Genomic DNA, 17,536 nt, shown 5'->3' on the forward strand with positions numbered 1-17,536 from the left:
TTCTCCCAAATCTGGGCTCCATGACAGTCCGCCTGCACACAGATGAATGCCCTTGTGAACAAATTGCTTTGCCAGCCAGTCCAGAGTCACCTAGGCTGCTGGCAAATGGCTTCTCGGGGCAAGGTAAGCCCTATGGAGAACCAGAGGCTGTATATTTAAACAATTATGGGCCTGTGTGTGTCTCAGCCTCCTGCTGCACGGTCCCAAGCAAGATGCTGTAATATGTGCATTTTACATATCAATAGCAGAGGAGCCTGCTTCCAGATGGCTGTACCTATTTCAAAGCCACCTTTTTTATGCAGAAGGAAGACTGTGTGACCTCCCTCCAAGTAAATGTGTTTTGTGAGCCCTGGGAATGAATGCTTAAAAAATGGTCCTGGGCTATATTTCATGTCCAGTCCAACGTGTTGTGTGTGCACAGCTGTGCGGGGCTGGCATGTGGTAGCATATTAAAAGGAAGATTACCATTTCCAATTTTTCCCCCTCTGAAAGCTGGATATGCATATATGAAACTTGTAGGGAAAAAAAAATAGGCATAATGAGACAGGGAAGCCGGGTCTCCAGGCACTAGGCGGTGCACATCTGGAGTTTGTAGCATTCTAGAGATAGTTACTTATTCCCAGGAGCCGCCGCCAGAGTGGGAATGGTGGCCCGGTATCCATGGTGAGCTTCCCTATCTCACCGTGCCAGGTGTGTGTGTGCGTGTGATTTCTTGGAAAGGCTGTCCTCTGAGGGGGTGGGGAGGGGAGAGGACAAGAGAGGAGAGAAGGGAAAAAAACAGAAGGGAGGTAATTAGGCGCCGCCTTGCCCAACGGAGCCCGCTCAGGCGTCTGAAATCAAGGCTGGGTATTGGAAAGGCATTGGTGGAGTCAGATGATGCATGTGGAGCCTTCCAGCTGCCTGCCAACTCCACGCTTGTTTCTATGGGTACAAGGCCAGGGAGAAGACACCCTGGGGTCAGGAAAGACGCACTGATAACAATACCAAGCGGGATGGGCCTTGCGACTTGCCTCTTAGGCGGTGATATTAGTCCTCAGCTGACAACCGGAATCCATGCTGCCTTTCTCCTGGTGCAGAAATTGGAAGGCTCTTCAACTGGATCAGCTGTTATTAAAAAAAAAAAAAAAAAAAGGCTTCCCGGGTTAGCAGTTGTACTGGATAGCCAACCGGCAGCTCTTTATATTCCCATTTAAGGGACAGAGAAAGTGAGGCGTTAGGAACCACCCGCCTTGGTCTTGGAATAAAAGAAAAACAGGAGCAAGTCTGGGATGTTTTCCCAGGAGCAGAGTTAGTTATAGTTTCATAGATTCAGGGGGAGGCACGCAGTTTTCCTCCCTGGGTTGCAAGATCTCGAGGTTCCAGATGCTCTGTGTAAAACAATGCCCCACAGGGAGGGCAAGTGTGAGGTCCGGCTTGAGGCCACCCTTAGAAAAGGCTATAAACAGCAGCTGCTTCTATTGTGTGTGCCAAGTGCTGCCTATTAGTTTAGGTCTCCGAACTCCTTGTTTCTTTCTCTTCCACCAGATGTGACTAAGCAGGAGTTTGTCAGTTTCGAGGTGGACCCCAGATGGTAGTACTCACAATGCAAAGGGGCCAGGTGGGTGGGGGGTGGGGAGGAGGCAGGAGAAGGTTCGAGAAGGCTCTTTCTCAGGTGTTCTGCTTCCTGTCAACGCCTCATCTGCCTTTCCCTGGCTGGGCTCTGCAGGCAGGGGAATCCAGCTCACGTATGGGCAGGTGGAGGGCACAGGACCCACAGGAGGGCACAGGAGAACAGAGGTGATGGCACAAGAAGGCTCAGAGGAGACATGATCAGGTAAACCTGGAATGAAGCCAGGAGAGTGAAAACAAAGGAGCCCCTCAGGGGAGCAGGCAGGATCTGCATGATGAAACACAGTGGGCAGGAAAAGACAGAGACATGTCACTCAGCCATACCTGGCAACGGGCTCAGCAATTCACTGGTCGGGAGGGAGCAAACGTGCACCCCAGAGTTGTGTTTCTTCTAGCTAATTGTGCCAGGGTATGTTTATCATTAAAGGAACTGTGGGTTCTTTTTTTTTTTTTTTTAACATTTATTTATTTATTTATTTGAAAGACAGAGTTACAGAGAGGCAGAGGCAGAGAGAGAGAGAAGTCTTCCATCTGCTGGTTCACTCCCCAGATGGCTTTTATTCAAATATTCTCACAGTTGATAATCCTCAAATTTGCATCAGTTGCAGAATTTCCCTGCCCCCATCCTCCCATGGTTGGAAGGAATGCTCAGATTTTCCCGATGAGTGGGATGGCTTCAATGGTGGGAGCTGGGTCGATCTGAAGCCAGGAGCCAGGAGCCTCTTCCTGGTCTTCCATGCAGCTGCAGGGGCCCAAGGGATTGGGCCATCTCCTACTGCTTTCCTAGGCCATACCTGAGAAGTGGATGAGATGACCGCACTGCAGGCTGCGGTTTTTCTTGCCTGCCAAAGTGCTGGCCCCCTCACACATTCTTAATTAATCCATTTGTTTACCAAAATTTTTTTGAGGGCGGTAAGGAAGGAAAGAGAGAGACAAAAAGAAGGGGAGAATGAGAAAGAGCAAGAGAAGAGATTGAGAAAAAGTTCCCATCTGGTGGTTCATTTTCCAAATGCCCCCAAGGTCAGGGCAGGGTTGGGGCCAGGGCCAGGAGCTGAGAACATATTCCTAGTCTCCCTGGCAGGGACTTGATTATGTGAGTCAGCCTGGCTGCCTCCCATGGTCTGCATTAGCAGGAAACTGGTGTATTGAGTCGGCTAGTGACTGAGCCCAGGTACTCTGATAGGAGATTTTGGAATCTTCACAGCTGGCTAGTCACCAGTTGCAATTAGTACTTTCTTGTTTCTCTTTCCCTCTTTCTTCTCCCAAGGTGGAGGATCTTTGAAGACATGAGTGCAAACTGCCATCCAAATAAGCTGTCCCCTGGGGCCGGCGCCATGGCTCACTTGGTTAATCTTCCGCCTGCGGCGCCGGCATCCCATATGGGCACCGGGTTCTAGTCCCGGTTGCTCCTCTTCCAGTCCAGCTCTCTGCTGTGGCCCGGGAAAGCAGTGGAGGATGGCCCAAGTGCTTAGGCCCTGCACCCGCATGGGAGACCAGGAGGGAGCACCTGGCTCCTGGCTTCAGATCAGTGCAGCGCTGGCCGTAGTGGCCATTTGGGTACTGAACCAATGGAAGGAAGACCTTTCTCTCTGTCTGTCTGTCTCTCACTGTCTAACTCTATCTGTCAAATAAATAAAAATCTAAAACAAAACAAAACCAAAAAAAAAAAAAAAACAAAAAACAAATAAGCTGTCCCGTCCCCTACCTAGTGTAGGAGTCAGAGGCATTGGCTTTTTTTTTTTTTTTTTTTTTTTTTAGATTTATTCATTTATTTGAAAGAGTCACACAGAGATAGACAGAGAAAGATCATCCATCCTCTGGTTCACTCCCCAAATGGCCGCAATGGCCAGGGCTGGGCCAGGCCGAAGCCAGGAGCCAGTATCTTCATCTAGGTCTCCTACGTGTGTGCAGGGGCCCAAGCACTTGGGCCATCTTCATCTGCTTTCCCTGGGGCTCATTAGCAAGGAGCTGGATCAGAAGTGGAGCAGCCGGAATTCAAACCGGGCACCCATATTGGCTGCTGGTGCTGCAGATAACCCACTAAGTCACAGGCCCTAGAAGTGGCTCTTACAGAGCCTACTTCTATCCCCATGAAAGTCCTGTGTCTCAGGGAAATGGGCCCTCAAACAGCAGCCTCAGTCTCTCTGCCTCCTCCTTCCTGTGGAAATGACAAGAATCGCAAGACTTACCTTCTTGTTGTGCTCCACTGTGCTCCCAGAGCTGTTTCTGTCACAGCAATTTTTGAATTACATGGCAGTGAAATCTCACACACAGTTGGTACACGGAGATGGGTGGATCCATCCTGGGGAACAATTCAAAAGTGGAAGCAAATGAAAGGCCTGTGGATGGGGTGACACAGCATCCCAACAGATGCCTGAGAAACTCTTGCGCAGGTCCACATGGAAACAGACACTCCTTACAGTATTGTCTTGGGTTCCAGGGAGTTGGAGGCAACATAGGGAAGCTGTCATTTGGGGAATGGTTAAAATATAGCAGGAGCTTATGGTGGAATCCCATGCTGCATAGAATGGACACAGTTTTTTAGAGAGACTGTTGAATGGGAATGTAGCAAATAGAACAATCTCTTTAGCATAGATCACTTAAATAATGTTAAGAAAAGCATACACATTCAAACAATAATAAATTTTGCATTTCCAAGGGGCTAATTCCTAAGACATTAGATGATTGTCTATTGGATGGGGAAAGAAAAAGAGGACAGATCGCGGGGATCAAGGACAGAGGGGGAAAATTTAGATAAAATTAAAAGTGAAGAGGAATCTGAGATGATTAATTATGACAATGTGCTATGAACCAAAGAAACAAGCTTTGCACTTGAGTTCCTGTGTGTATTCTCTCTCTTTCTTATCTATATGCCAACCTATAAAATACTATAGTTTCTGTGATAATGAGTACTATATAATATCACTATTAATAATCAATCATCAAATGATTTTTAGACCTATATGGTGAGTTTAGTTCTGGGCTCCAGGTGATGGAAGATTCCAAGAGCCTATGACATCATCCTTGTTCTTATGCACCTTGGAAATTACATGGGAAATCAAACATGCAGTTCAAAACAGTTTATAATTAAGACCCAAACTGTGGAAGACACACCACATGAGCCACAGAAACCAAAATAATAATAATAAGAGGTTGTTGAGAGCCAGTGTTGTGGCATAGCTTTAAGTACCACCTGCCATGCCAGCATCCATTATAGGCACTGGTTTGTGTTCCAACTGCTCCACTTCAGATACAGCTCCCTAATAATGCACCTGGGAAAATCAGTAGAAGATAGTCCAAGTGCTTGGGCCCCAGCCACCCACGTGGGAGGCCTGGATGAAACTCCTGGCTCCTGGGTTGAGCCTGGCCCAGCCCTGGCCATTGTGGCCATCTGAGGAGTGAACCAGCAAATCTCTGTCTCTCCTTCTCTCTCTGTAACTCTGAGTTTCAAGTAAATAAATAAATACATAAATCTTAACAAAAATGAGAAAAAAACATTCTGCACACACTGCAGGACAGATCTCCCAGTGATCATTTTAAAGATCTTTTTAAAACTGAAAATCATACATGTGTGAGTATGGTGCCTCCTTCCACTCCACTTCTTCCTGCTAAGAGACACTTTCTTGGAGCTATATTGATAGATTCTTTTTGTATTGACTTCTACATTTCTGCTTAATGGGGTGACATTGTAACTTTCCTTTTCTTTTCTTTTTTGGTTTTAAGCATTATCCATGGACTTTGTATAATGGAAAGCATTTAATTAATTTTCTTTTCACTTCCTCCCTTGACAATGAACATTTCCCATCCCCCATCTTTCCAATGTAGTTTGTACTGTAATTTTGGTGAGATCAATATTCAGAGTATGTTATTCGCAGCTGAGCCATGCAGTAACTATGATTAATTTTCCTTTTCTGAGTAACTTTTTGATCTCTCTGGATCTATGCTGTGCAAGGCTATAGCCACATGGCTACTGGACATCTGAAATGTGGGGAGTGCAACTGTTGAATTAATTTTTAATATTTCATTTTAATTCTTTTACACTAAATTTATAATCATGTCTTTTGGAAAATGTTTAAGTATGTCTAGAACTCCTTTAGCTGTGTGTATCCTTTTTTTTTTTTAATCTACTTACTTTATTTGAAAGGTAGTGTGACAGAGAGGGAGAGACAGAGAGACATCTTCATCTGCTGATTTTTTTAAAAGATTGATTTGTTTATTTTAGAGTCAGGGTTACAGACAGAGAGTGGAAGAGACAGAGGTTTTCTATCCACTGGTTTACTCTTTAAATGGCTGCAATGACCAGAGCTGGGCCGACCCAAAGCCGGGAATCAGGAGCTTTTTCTGCATCACCCACATGAGTGCAAGGTCCCAAACACTTGGGCTATTCTCCACTGCTTTCTCGGGTGCATCAGCACCCAAGTGGAGCAGCCAGGACTTGTACCAGAGCCCATGTGGGATGCTGGCACTGCAGGTGGAGGCTTACCCTACTATGCCACAGCGCTGCCCCTCCTACCCCTCATCTGCTAAATGACTCTCCAAATGCCTACAATAGCCAGGACTGAGACACAAAGAAGGCAGGGGCCCAGAACTCCATCTGGGTCTCCAGCATGCTGTCTCCCAGGTGCATTAGCAGGGAGCTGGATCAGAAGAGTAGAGTAGCTGGGCCTTGAATCAGACATTCCAATAGGACACGTGGACATTCCAAGCAGCAGCTTAACCTACTGTGCCCTAACCCTTGCCCCTGGGTATCACTTCTCAATGTAATAGAAATCAAGTATTTCTGAGAAATTTTAATGGGCTTAAATGAAAAATTCATACTGTTCTCCAAGATTTATCAATAAAAATAACATGAAGTGTGAGTAGTTTTCACACTGATTTTGTTGAAATAATTTTTGCATATATTGGGTTCAATATGATATTACAGTAAACTTGAACTTTTTTAAAAAAATAGGATTATAAAACATTTAGAATGATACATGGGACTCACATTATGTTTCTACTGGGTAAGGATGCTGTGGATTCTAGTTGTTTTGTTTGTTTATTTGTTTTTTAGGCATTTATCATTCATGCCAGTGTTTTGGATCTCTTGAAATGTGTGTTCCTGTCAGCCCTTCTGTCTCTTTTGCCCTCTGGCTCTCATCTGGTTTGGCTGCTGTCACTCTTAAGATCCCTCCTCTACTAACATCTTGGGAATTCCCTTTATTATTGTTCTACTCTGTGGGAACCCATTTCCTGGATCTCAGATCTTCCCCCTCCTTGGTTAATTCTTTTGTTTTTTGAAACACACTTTCCAGGAGTTTCCTAAGAAAAGTGTGTGGGAGGTTTATTTTTTGCAATGTCATATGACTGAAAATTTATACACAACCTTGATGCCTAGTTTGTCTGGAGAGGTGAGTCCAGTATGGAAATAAGTTTTCAGAATTCAGAGGGCATTGCACCATTGTCTTCTGGCTCCCCGTGTTGCTGGTGAGAAGCTCTGAGTCATTCGATTTCTTAATCTTGGTACATGACCTTTCTCTTGCAACCCATCCCCTGCCTCCTTCCTCCCCTTCCTCCCTCTCGTTCTCTGTCCTCGTGGAATCTTGTTCTTCTCACACAATGCACTGGACTGTCATGGTGAGGTGACTTGGTGTAGGTCATGGCCTTCACTCCTGGGAAATTTCCTTGAGTGATGTTTTTGGTGATTTCTTAAGCTTCATTTTCTGGAACTCTTTAGCATTTGGAGATAATTGTTTGTAATGGTTCTCTTAAGGTCTGGTTTTTATCTCTATATCTCTGTCTTTTGCTCTTTTGTTCTAAAATGTTTCTTCAATGTATCCTCCGAATTTTCTGACAGGTTATTCATTTACATGATTATATTTTTAATTTCCAAATTTTCTTTTTGGTTCTGTGACTCTGGTTTCTTTTTAATAGTATCCTGTTCTTGTTTTACAGGTGTGGTGTTTTCTGTATCTCTGTCTCCAAGGACAGTAGTGATCATTTTGATTTTTCAGATTTTTAAATATTTATTTATTTGACAGGCAGAGTTAGAGAGAGAGAGACAGAGATAAAGGTCTTCCTTTTCCGTTGGTTCACCCCCCAAAATGCCACCATGGCTAGCATACTGCGCTGATCCAAAGCCAGGAGCCAGGTGCTTCTCCTGGTCTCCCATGGGGTGCAGGGCCCAAGGACCTGGGCCATCCTCCACTGCCTTCCCAGGCTACAGCAGAGAGCTGGACTGGAAGAGGAGCAACCGGGACAGAATCCGGCACCTCAACCGGGACTAGAATCCGGGGTGCCAGCGCCGCAGGTGGAGGATTAGCCAAGTGAGCCGCAGTGCTGGCTGATTTTTCAGATTTGATTTCAGATTCTGATCATTCAGATTTCTCATGGGTGAGAGGATAACATCCCAACTGCCAGCACCCTGGGAATCAAGTTGGGAAGAGATTCTGCATGTGGATATTCACCTGACTTCTCTGTTTCTGTAAGACACCCCAGTCTACTGTTGGCTGTCACTATCAGGGATGTACATCTGTATGACAAAATGCCCCCAAACATTGTGGCTTGAAACAACCATTGATTTTGTGCATGGTTTTCAAAGTCAGGAACTTGGCAAACTTGGCTGGTGCTGTGTCTGATCACACGGCCTCAGCTGGTACAGCTGCGATGGAGAGTCCACTTCTGTGTCGGCTTTGCCACCCATGGCTGGTGCTCCTGGGTCTCTGTGTCTCTCCCTGTCTTACCGGTGTCTCTTTGTCTGTCTCTCTCTCCATAATATCTCACCCTCTAGGGTCTATGTGTGGCTGGCATGGTGGTGTGGTGTGGTCACATTCTACATGGCTTCTGACTTCCAGTGAGCAGGAAGAAAAAGCTGCCAGTGTCAGACAGTTGAGGGCTGTGCTTACGGCTGGCGGTGTTGCTTCCAGCATATTCTATTGTCAGAGAAGTCACAGTCCCCTATCCTCCCCCAGATTCAAGGTATGATGAAGTACATTCCTCCCTCTGAGGGGAGAGGAAGGTCATATTGCAAACGTGCATGTGGCTTGAGAGATCGTCATCTTCAAATAATTTAATCTCCACACTGCCTGGATGAAAGCTAATTTTAAAAATATTAGTGAGCTTGATTTTCATTTGGTAGGAATACATATCGATGGTTTTCCTTTTGTGGCTATTCTCTGTAATGTCCTTTCAACATTATGCAAAATCCAAATTAAAGACTATATTAGACTGAGCCCCAATGTTTGGGAATGTTTATTTCATAGATGAACATTTGCCTGGAGTTTTCAAAGTGTTTTCTTTCCCATTTGGGTGTTAAATCATTTCGTATGTTCTATGGTTATTATTTGTTTTTTCTGATTTGCTTTTTCTTTCAGAAGGAGATCTGTATTTATTCAGTTTGGAGATTTGAGATGGTTTTGCCAGCAATTGTGTTGTTTCCCGTTCTCTTAGACCTCAAGGGTAATTTTTAAGCTTTTATTTATTTGGCATTTTTATTTTCCAGGCTTAGGGACATATTCAGCTGGGAGAAGTTGGTTGGAAGGCAGCTGTCCTCAGGAATTCACTGCTTTTTCAAATAGTTATTTTTTTAAAAAAAGATTCATTTATGGGAAAGGCATAGTGAGAGAGAGAGAAAGAGAATCTTCCATCCATCTGCTGATTCACTTCCCAATTGGCCATGATGGTTGGGACTGGACCAGGCAAAGCCAGGAGCCAGGAACTCCATCTGGGTCTCCCACAAAGGTTCAAATACTTGGGCCATCTGCTACTTTCTCAGGCACACTTGAAGGGAGCTGGATCAGAAATGGAGTAGCTGGGACTTAAACTGGCACTTCGATTTGGGATCTGGCATCACAGGCAGTAGCTTAACCCACTGCACCAGGACCTTGACCCTCAAATAGTTATTTTTAAGCTTGTGTGTGGAGATGACAATGGGAGCACTCCCTAAGTCCCTACCTGGGTAGCCACTAGTTCTGCTGGGGAGGTACCAGTGTAGTCGCTAAATGGCCCTCCCTCTCCACCCACAGCTGGGCTACATTCCTGTTCTTTGTCTTCCAGCTCAAGCTGGAAGAATTTCCAATCAGGGCCTGTGCTGTGGAGTAGTGGGCTAGGTCTCTGGCTGGGGTGCCAGCAGGTTTGTGTCCCAGCTACTCCTCTTCTGATCCAGCTCTCTGCTTATGGCCTGAGAAAGCAGTAGAAGATGGCCCAAGTACTTGGGCCCCTGCACCCATGTGCAGACCTGGAAGAAGCTCCTGGATCCTGGCTTCAGATCAGCCCAGCTCCGTCCTTGTATGTCTTTCTTGTCAGTGTTAAAGAATGATTGACAGCATGTTGAGCCATCATCTCTTTTCACTGGCACCAAATCACACAGGCTTCCTCAGTTTCTAGCCCACAGATACTGTCTTTCTTATTTTATGTTAATGTTGTAGACTTTTCTCCCCACTTAAGAGGGGCCACCCCTGCCTAACTGCCTCCCCTTCCCCTAGTCACCAAGGAGGATTTGGGAAGGGAGGGGCTTTGCAGATATAAATTCAGGTATCTTCTGTTAGTCTCAGTGGTCACTTTGTTCTTGGCTTCAGTCAACTGCATTTGCTAAGAAATGCTCCAGAATTTGGTTATGCTGGGAAGAGAGAATGTCCTATATTCTATGGCTAGAAGAGGGGCAAGTGGCTCCAATCCGTCAGAATCAGCTGGGGAGTGAGAAGGGCATTGAGGAAATGCTGATGTCCAGGCTATGACTTCACTGGCCTGGATGGGCCCCACCATCAGCTTTCATAAAAGCTCCTCAGGTAATGTTGGCATTCAGCACTCTGAGAATCTTGAATCTGAGTGAGGTCTTCCATCTGCTGGTTCACTCCCCAGATGACCACAACTGCCAGAGCTGCACCGATCCTAAGCCAGGAGCCAGGAGCTTCTTCCAGGTCTCCCATAGAGGTGCAGGGGCCCAAGGACTTAGGCCATCTTCTGCTTCTTTTCCCAGGCCATAGCAGAGAGCTGGGTCAGAAGTGGAACAGCTGGGACTCGAACTGGCACCCATATGGGATGCTGGCATTGCAGGTGGCAGCTTTACCCGCTGTGCCACAGCGCCGCCCCCCCCCCTGATTCTTTAATTGCAACAAGCTGCAAGCGATGTTCCAGTAATGTAGGGGAACTCCATGTGGGTCCCAGCTCTTTGAGAGCTTCCTGGACTCTCACAGCAGTCACAGCCCAGCTGTTAGCTCACAGGTTTCACTCTCATGAGGTTATTCAAGCTTCCTGCCCATCCTCTCAAGAGACCTGCAAAATAAATCCAGGATTAATGGGGAGGTATGTGAGGCCGGAAGTTCCAGGCCTCTAATCACTCTGTCTATCTGGTGACCAGCCCTTCTTGAGGCTGTCTGGGGGCCCCACCCCACGTCATCTCATTAGCATAGGCTCCATAAGCATCTTATTAGCATAAACTCCATAAACTTCATAAGGTACCCATTATGAAGAACAAAAGACTCCGACAGCTCAAGAAATCCAAGGGCTTTAGGAGCTGTGTCAGGAACCAGGGACAAAGACCAAATGTCGTTTTGTATTGCACCATACCTTAGTACCTGTGAATCTCATCTTACTTGGAAACAGTCTTCCCCCTTCTCCTGGTTTTTCTTTCCTTGGTTTCAGTTATCCAGCATCGATTAGCGTCTGAAAACATTGAAAGGGAAATTCCCGAAATACACAGTTCATCAGTTTTAAATTGCTGTCCGTCGGTCCCATCCGATATGTGGCTCATCCTGTGGCCCAACGAGCGGGTCTGTGCGGTATACACGAGCTGCCTGGCGCTGTCGGGGACGGATGGTCAGGATCACCTGAAGCAGATCCTCAGGTCCATGGAAGTTTCATGCTGTATCACAGGCCTGTGTTGTTCTCTCTTCGTCTCACCACAGAGGCTTCGTGTCATCCCAGATCTAAACAAGAAGTGGGGTGAACACAGTACAATGAGATAATTTGAGAGGGGAAAGGAGGGATAAGGAGGGAGTGAGAAAGGAAGAGAACATGTTCACATAGCTTTTATTATAGAATATTTATTATTATATTTGTCCTACTTTTTTATTGTTCATTAAGCATTGCATCTTGTTTTAAACTAAATCTTATTAAAGGTGTGTATGAACCATAGTGTGTATAGGATTCAATACTCTCTGTGGTTTCAGGCATCCACTGGGGTCTTGGGAGGTATCCTCCTGGGATAAGAAGGGACTATTATAAGGTTTTGTGAGTGCAATTAAAGATCTTGAGATGCCATTATCCTGGTTTTAGGGTGCAGCCCAAATCTGATGACTTATGAGAGATTGGATCTGAGAAAGACAGACGAGGGAGAAGGCCAGGAGACAGAGACTGGAGTTATGCTTCCAAGATAAGAAGTATCTGGAGACACCAGGAGCTGGAAGAGGCTAGAAGGTATTTGGGGCCCTTGGAGAGACTGTGGCTTTTTGACACCTTGATTTTGGACTTCTGGTTTCCAGAGCTGGGAGATGATAAATGCTCGTTGTTTTGAGCCACCAAGTTTGTGATCATGTGTTACGGCAGCCATGGAAATCTAACATACCATTTCTAGTTCCTTCTTCCTCTTTCCTCCTCCTACTTCTTTAGCTTCATGATAATACTTAAAAAAGGATCTAATTATGCTGTTGCAAAGTACATAGGTCCCAACAGAAGTTCAATGATAGTCAAGTTAGGTGACCGAACAGGACCTGAACAGGACCCCAAACGAGGAAGCCACAGGCTGCCAGGCAGTCAAGTGCTAAGACAGACCACAGTAAGTCTCAGCAGGTTTCTCTGCTCTCAGACTCAGCGGTCCTTCTGAGGGCACTTTCCTGGGCCCTGAGAACTTGCCCTCTCTTCTTGCCTTGGAAGATACATCTCCTTTGGTGACATCACTTTGGTCTCTCAATGCTGAACCTCCAGTCGACTTTTCAGTTTTTTTTTTTTTTTTTCCCAGATCAAGTTTACAGCATGTAAATTCCTAAAAGAGTTTTTAGTATACATGTGACTTAAAGATCCAAATGAAAGCTGCTGGATGGCTTAATCTCTCACAAGAGACCATGAAAGAAGTCAAGACCAGAGCCAGCCCTGTGGTGCAGCAGGTTAAGCCTCGGCCTGCAGTGCCAGCATCCCACATGGGTGCTGGTTCGAGTCCCAGCTGTTCCACTATAGATCCAGCCCCCTGCTAATGTGCCTGGGAAAGCAGTGGAAGATGGCTCAAGTCCCTGGGCCCCTGCACCCATATGGAAGACCCAGAGGAAGCTCCTGGCTCCTGGCTCCTGGCATTGGCCTGATACAGCCCTGGCTGTTGTGGCCATTTGGAGGGTGGGAGGGTGAACCAGTTGATGGAAGATTTCTCTTTCCTTCTCTCTCTTTCTCTGTAACTCTGCCTTTCAAATAAAATAAATAGTTGAAAGGCAGAGCAAACAGGCAGAAAAGAAAAAGAGAGAGAGAGAGAGAGAGAGAGAGAGAGAGATACCTTCCATTAGCTGATTTACTCCTCAAATGGCTGCAGTGGCCAAAGCTGAGCCAATTTGAAGCCAGGAACCAGGAAGTTCTTCTGGGTCTCCAGTGTGGGTGCAGGGGCCTAAGTATTTGGTTCATCTTCTGCTACTTTCCCAGGTACATTAGCAGGGAGCTGGATTGGAAGTGGAGCAGCCGGTACTCAAACTAGTTCCCATATGAGATGTCGGGGCTGCAGGCAGTGACTTTACTTGCTGCACCACAGCACCAGTCCCCAAATAAATAAATAAATAATTTTTTTTAAGAAAAGAAAAAAGTCAAGAACCCACATCAGTAAAATGCTTTTTTCGTGTTTAGGAAAACAAGAACTTTGCAACAAAAACAGTACCTTTTTTTCTCATTTTTTCCCCATGCCCTCGGGAAGGCAGACATTTATGGGAATCTTTGTCAGGTCAGTGGCTGACCACAGAGGTAACACAACAGAAACTTGAGTGGCCACATAAAACAAAGAATACACATGTTACAAAAATAGTTTGGAAAAGTGACAAACAGATGGTTCGAGCCCTCAATGAGCAAAATTTGGCAATACCTGAGGTGTGACAGAATTAGATCTCTGTAGTTACCATAATGACATACTTACTACTCAAAATGTTCAGTTCTCAACAACAACAAAAATACAAAATATGCAAAGAACCAGGAAATATGGCCGATTCACAGGGGAAAATATTTTGACACAGATAATCCTTGAGAAATCTCAGACACTGGAATTAGAGATGTTACATAGGCTGCCTTAAATATGAGCTAGAAGAAACCATGAACAAAGCACTGAAGGAAATCAGGAATGTAATGTAGGAGCAAACTGGGAGTATCAGCAAAGAGACTGAAAGTATAAAAAGGAAGCAAACAGATCACATGGGAGGCCATGGTGCAGCCAGCAGGTATTGCGGGGCCCACCACGTCACACATGCTCCCGCACCTGCACAGGGACTGGCAGGTAGACCAAACCATCCTCTCAGAGGAGGACCAGGTCACCATCATTTGCTTCAGATTGGAACCCTAACTGTATGAGAAAGGACGAGGCCCTGCACTGCACAGCAGAGAAAGTGATGGCACCAACATCACTAACATCAGGTGGGGTCATGTCCTGTTGCCTTCATCTGCGGCTAGTGTGGCTGGAGACGTGGGGGCCCTTGGATGTCCACGGCTAAGCAGAGCTCAGCAAGATGCTCTTAGCTAAGAAACAGATCTTAAATTTTGCAGTTATTTATCTTGTGGGCATCACAGACGTGCCTGACTTCAACAAGATATAAGAGATGTACGACTTGTGGGCTGTCATGTTTTTCTTTAAGAACAGACACATCGTGGTCAACTTGCACAGTGGCAATAACAACAAGATCGCCTGGGCCATGGACAAGCAGGAGACAATGCGCATCATAGAGACGACGTATTGCAGTGCCTGCAAGGGCCCGGGCGTGTTTCTCAAGGACTACTCCATTAAATACCAGTGTTGAGGAACCGGTCTCCTCTTCTCCTCTCTACAGTCTTGTCTTGTCGGTTGATGCTGTGGGAGTTTTCATGTGGAAATAGTTCAGACTGTTACGAGCCTTTGGAAAACTACATGAAGAATGCAGGCCAGAGATGTCTTTGCAATGTGGTTCTCCAGCCCAGCCAGTGGAAAAAAATACAGGAACTCGAAGTGGAGGAGAGCAGTTGGGGAAAGGAAGCAAACAGGTACAAGGAAAAGTGGGAGAACTGAAATGAAAAATTCACTGGATGGGTTTAATGGCAGATTTGACCATGGAAAAGATAAGATCAATGAACTTGATGATTAAGACCATTGAAATTAGGGATGGCGCTGTGGCATAGCTAGTAAAGCCACCACCTGCACCACTGGCATCCTATATGGGAGCTGGTTCAAGTCCTAGCTGTTCCACTTCCAACCCAGCTCCCTGCTATTGTTCCTGAAAAAAACAGTGGAGGATGGCCCAAGTGCTTGAGCCTCTGCACCCACATGGGAGAACTGGAAGAAGCTCCTGACTCCTGGCTTTGGATCAGCCCAGCTCCTGCCATTGCAGCCATTTGTAGAGTGAACTAGTGGATGGAAGAGTTCTCTCTCTGTCTCTGTCTCTGCCTCTTCTCTCTCTCTCTTTTTCTTTCTAATTCTGCCTTTCTAATAAATAGAAAAAAGTTTACAGAAAATGCCAATTATAAAAAATTATGTATGTAGGGCCGGCGCCGCGGCTCACTAGGCTAATCCTCCGCCTAGCGGCGCCGGCACACCGGGTTCTAGTCCCGGTCGGGGTGCCGGATTCTGTCCCGGTTGCCCCTCTTCCAGGCCAGCCCTCTGCTGTGGCCAGGGAGTGCAGTGGAGGATGGCCCAGGTGCTTGGGCCCTGCACCCCATGGGAGACCAGGAAAAGCACCTGGCTCCTGGCTCCTGCCACCGGATCAGCGCGGTGCGCCGGCCGCAGCTCGCTGGCCGCGGCGGCCATTGGAGGGTGAACCAACGGCAAAGGAAGACCTTTCTCTCTGTCTCTCTCTCTCTCACTGTCCACTCTGCCTGTCCAAAAAAAAATAAAAAAAAAAAAATTATGTATGTAAACACACACACACACAAACACACACACACACACAAAACATTGAAATCATCCAGTCTGAGGAACAGAAAAGAAGGACAGAAATGAAAATAGCAAGAGGGAAGTATGAGATACCACTGAACAAACTAATATACATATTACAGAAGTCACAGAGGGGAAGAAAATATTTGAAGAAAATATTTTAAGAAAACTCCTGAATCTGAGGAAACACACGAGTAGACACGTCGAGAATGACTTCAAGGAGGTCCACACGGAGATATATTATCACCAGATGATTGAGACCCAGATAAGAAGAAATCTGAAAGCAACTAGAGAGAAGCGCTTCTCCACACAAGAGATCCGCAATAAGATCCACAGCTGACGGCTCCTCAGAATCCTCAGAGGCCAGAGGCAGTCTTAGAGTCCCCTCTGACAACTCTTTATGTGCAGAGTCCCACAGCTCAGCCCACGTGATAGTCTAGACTTTGGTAAACTGAGGCAGTGCACTGAGCCAGCTTCACAAAGCCAAGTACAGACCTTGGGTTAAAGAACGTGCTTAGGGGCCGGTGCTGTGGCATAGCGGGTAAAGCCACCACCTGCAGTGCCGGCAACCCATATAGGCGCTGGTTCAAGTCCCGGCTGCTCCACTTCCTATACAACTCTCTGCTATGGCCTGGGAAAGCAGTAGAAGATGGCCCAAGTCCTTGGGCCCCTGCACCTACATGGGAGACCTGGAAGAAGCTCCTGGCTCCTGGCTTTGGCTCTGCGCAGCTCCGGCCGTTGCAACCATCTGGGGAGTGAACCAGTAGATGGAAGACCTCTCTCTCTTTTTCTGCCTCTCCTCTCTCTGTGTAACTGTGACTTTCAAGTAAAATAAATAATTTTTTTTTTTAAAAAAAGAACGAGCTTAGATAATAGAATGGGGAAGCATTGGACTAAAAGCCAGTTGGAGTGGGTTCCAGTTGCCTGCAAGCCACGTGATATCAGACAACTCTGTTTTCTTCTCTATTAAGGAGGGATATTAGTATTAATCTGTTTTTCAAAGTACCCGAGGCACTTTGAAAAGTCTCCTCCCAAAGGCTCCTCAGTCAGTGCCCCCAGTGAACTGAGACCCTTCAACTAGACTCCACCTCTTAAAGGTCCAGTCCCTCTCAACATTGCCCCCTTGGAGCCAAGCTCCCAAAGCATGAGCCCTTGGGGTACACATTCCAACAAGCCATCTACACACCCCAGAAATGTTGCATTAGGTGATCTCAATGTCCCTTCTCGCCCAAGGAGCACCAAGGTTTGCACACAGTTCCCTTGGTAGGGCACGGCCTCTGAGCAGAAGAGCATGCAAAGCTGAGACCTCTTTCTAACTCATTTCCAGCAAGGTTAACCTTAAACGTGATGGATGTTTCATGTGGCTGGGAGGGACCTGGAGAAATGACTTAGTACAAGAGAAACCGCTTCTGCAGCAGTGCAGATTCCTTCTGCCTGCGTAGAGTGTGGCGGACTTCTCTCCAGGAGCTCGCTCCCAGGCCTGATGGAAGTCTGCGGGTCGGGGAAGGTTGACCTGCAGGGAGGCCCTTTGTGTGCCAAGCAATGTGCTTGAACCTGCACATAGGCAAATGAGAGCCAGTCCTGCCTGTAGGAGGCCCACTTAGCAGGTGAGGAAAACAGTGCTCCAAAAATCTGGGGTTTTGTGAACAAAATCACATGGCTGGGATAAGAAGCCAAATCTGATTCTAGACCAAAGCTATCAGGCTGTTCTGCTTTGGCCCATTTTTCTTTCTTTTTAAAATTTTTATTGTGATGTGAATATAAAGAGAATAGATTTAATGTAGCTCATGGATAAAATTCTGGGACTATGATGATACTTCCCTTCCCTTCTCTCTCTCTCCCCCCCCTTCCTTCCGTCCTTCCTTCCTT

At 46.3% G+C, this 17,536-nt stretch overlaps 2 long non-coding RNA genes across 2 annotated transcripts in view; both read left to right on the forward strand.

The window, feature by feature from the left end:
• The window catches only part of LOC127490573 (uncharacterized), a 91,474-nt gene that overhangs the window by 17,620 nt on the left and 56,318 nt on the right, over positions 1-17,536 (forward strand). The gene's annotated exons all lie outside the window — the stretch shown is intronic.
• LOC149126223 (uncharacterized) lies at positions 1,650-11,564 on the forward strand. The gene is made up of 3 exons (XR_016235682.1): positions 1,650-1,813; positions 8,961-9,045; positions 11,230-11,564. It is a non-coding gene; the product is annotated as an uncharacterized LOC149126223 (long non-coding RNA).

This window comes from Oryctolagus cuniculus, chromosome 6 (assembly GCF_051225735.1).
Source record: "Oryctolagus cuniculus isolate XC-2025 breed Fujian yellow rabbit chromosome 6, ASM5122573v1, whole genome shotgun sequence".
NCBI classification, from domain to species: Eukaryota; Metazoa; Chordata; class Mammalia; order Lagomorpha; family Leporidae; genus Oryctolagus; species Oryctolagus cuniculus.